Raw genomic sequence first — 3,114 nt, 5'->3', positions numbered from 1 at the left:
GGCCCTATTCTGATATACCCTGTAGTCCTCGTCCGCCTGACTAAAACATTGTTCCCTTAACCTGTTCTATGGCATATCTCACCAGATCAGCTTGACTCTGTTTTTAGTGCAAGCCACTCCCTAATTGGCCAGAACATCCACCAGTTTATTGGTCGTCCTCCACACATGAGTGAAACTCACTGTGCGTAAGTCTAGGAGGTGAAATTGAATCCTTTGAAAGACTTGTATTAGCCTCCAATGGCTTGAGACTTTTTCTGGCTCTATGCCACAACAAATTATTTTAACCGAGTTAATGATTAGCTCAGAATTGGCTTCAATAATAATGTTCTGGAGATTGTCTTGCTTCAGGAAATCTAGACACTGTTCAAGCGCCATTAATTCAGCCATATTGTTTGTAGCTCTTCCCAGATGGCAATGGAAAATGAAAAAAATGCAACCACTATCATCTCGTAACACTCCTCCGAAACTAGCAAGACCTGGGTTGCCTTTAGAGGCCCCATCTATGTTGAATTTCAGAAAACCCTGAGGGGGAGGATGCCAATAATCTAGCTTATTGGGCAGATTCATAACCTTCCTATCCCTTCCCTGTGGTATAAGTCCCTGCATATTCCGTTGACAAAGTATCTGCTTCTCCTTTTCTGAAGGTGGACTTTTGGGAGGGTTGCGCATAAGGGTGCCGACTGTCTCCTTGAGCTGTCTTAAAATCTGCTCAAAGATGTGTTGGGTGGTGTGGTGAATATTTTTGAAGATTCTATTGTTCCTTTCATTCCAAACATTCCAAATTATGAACCCTGGACTTAAAACCCATGCCAAGTGAATAAACTCATACTCATAAAAGCTTCGTCTCTAGTTATTTAGGCTGTTGGTAATGCTTTCTTTCTTTCTGTTCGTATGTTGGAAAATTGTAGCAAAAGAGTCCCACAACCTAGAGGTAAAGGTGCAGTCATTGAGAAGGTGCTCCATTGTCTCCTCTTGGGCTTCACAGAGCTGGCATCTAGAAGGTCCTAGAACACCCCTCTTCCTAATATTTTCCCAAGTCAGAATTTTCTTGTGATGAACCAACCACATGAAGAGTTTGATTTTCATCCAACCTTGATGCTTCCAAAGGTTCTACCAAACCCTATCCAGAACTTGGGAATCCAGCTCAAGGAATACCTTCTTTGCTTCCTTGATATTGAAGGTGCCTTTTTTATTGTTGCCCCATCTGAGTTGGTCATGCCCCTCCAAAACTAGAATCTTCCTTTGTTCCAAAATTCGCATTAATGCCTCTATTTTTGCTTTCAAGGGGTTATCAGCCCCAAATTCTATATTCTTCCAGGTTCTCCATTTGTCTTCTAGACTGGGGTGTTCCCAAAAATCTTTAACCTTGAAAATCCCTTTGGTGTCCATTTCTTTCTTTAGGTCCAACAAGTCCTCTCTTAACAGTGTAGGTTCTTGTTGCCATCTATCCTCCCAGAACAGAGCAAGGTCCCCTTCTTTGATTTCCCAAAAACTGTTTTTCTGCACTAATTCTCTATTCTCCCATGCCTTATTCCAAATGTGGGATCCTTTTCTGATTCCCATCATCCTTATGTGATCTTTCTCTTGCCAAGTGCGGGCATATTTTTCTTTCCATACACGAGCCCAGTGAGCCTTTGGATCGTTTACCCAACGCCACCATAATTTTGCCCCTAAAACCTTGCTGAGTACATCTGGATCATCTTGTCCAAGGTCGTTTTCAAAGGTTATCCCAGGCAACCAAGGCCCATTTCTTTCTCTATTCCCCCTTACCCCAAAGAAAGTCTCTTTGAATAGTTCTCAATTGTTATAAAACTCCCTTTGGCGCTGGAAGTGTTGAAAGCATAAAAATGGGGATAGATTGCAAAACATCTTTTGTAAGCACCAACCATCCTGCCAAGTTTAAAGATCTGATAGTCCATTTTCTGATTTTATCCTGCATCTCATTGATTATCAGCTCCTAGATGTTTTTGTGCAGAGTTTTATCAGTAAGAGGAACTCCCAGGTACTTGGAAGGAAGGACCTCCCTTTGAAAGCCTAGAATTCTGGAGATGTTTCTCTGAATAGCAATATTAGTATTAAAGAAAAAAATATTAGATTTAGACAGATTTACCTCCATACCTATGGCCATAGCAAAGTCACGTAGGATTTTCTTATAAGCAAGAGCTTATTTTATCGTTGGGACTCCCTGCAGCATAGTATCATCAATAAATTGTTGATGGGACAAAGATTGTCCATTTCCAGAAAGTTGGATACCCTTGATATAACCCCTTTATTTCGCATGCTTGATAAATCTCCCAAGTCCTTTCATCATGAGGATAAAGAGAAATGGAGATAGTGGGTCTCCCTGTCTGAGACCTCTTGAGGGAGTAATGGTCTTGGAAGGAGAACCATTGACCAATATTGAAAGGCTAGAAAAAGTGACCAGTGCCATAACCCATCTTATACAATTATGATCAAGGCCAAAGGCTAGAAGGACCTTCCTAATATAGGTCCAATTCAACTTATCATAAGCTTTGGCAAGGTCCAATTGCATAATCATTCCCACCTTCTTATTATGTATCAATGAATGCACCACTTCATGCGCTTGAATGATGTTATTGAGAATTTGTCGACCCTCCACATAACCTGATTGCTTCACTGACACAAGAGTAGGGAGAAGGGGTTTGAGTCTATTGGCGACAACTTTGGATATAATTTTATACACCACGTTGCACAAAGCTATGGGCCTTAATCTATCTGGAGTCTGTGCATTATCCTGTTTGGGGATCAAGGAGATAAAGGAAGTATTGATCACCTTTAGAATGGTTCTATTCATCTTGGAATCCTCCACCACATTCATAATATCTTGTTTAACAATGCTCCAACAGGATTTGAAGAAATCCACATTGAAACGATCAGGGCCTGGCGCTTTGCCATTCTGCATTTCCTTAACTACTTCACTGACCTCTTCGTCAGTCACTGGCTTGTTGAGATTGAAATTATCCTCTCTAGATACTAGCTTGGGTATATGCCTTGTGAAGTCTTGGATAAAGTGTTCTCTGTCTGCAGTGGTCTCCTTTGCTATACCATGAAAGTGCTGGACTAACATAGATTCTATTTCTTCATGGGAATTGC

Source organism: Pinus tabuliformis, chromosome 3_1, assembly GCF_031772625.1.
Source record: "Pinus tabuliformis cultivar Carrire ecotype Pingquan chromosome 3_1, CPIR1, whole genome shotgun sequence".
NCBI classification, from domain to species: domain Eukaryota; kingdom Viridiplantae; phylum Streptophyta; class Pinopsida; order Pinales; family Pinaceae; genus Pinus; species Pinus tabuliformis.
This window is presented reverse-complemented; position numbering follows the sequence as displayed.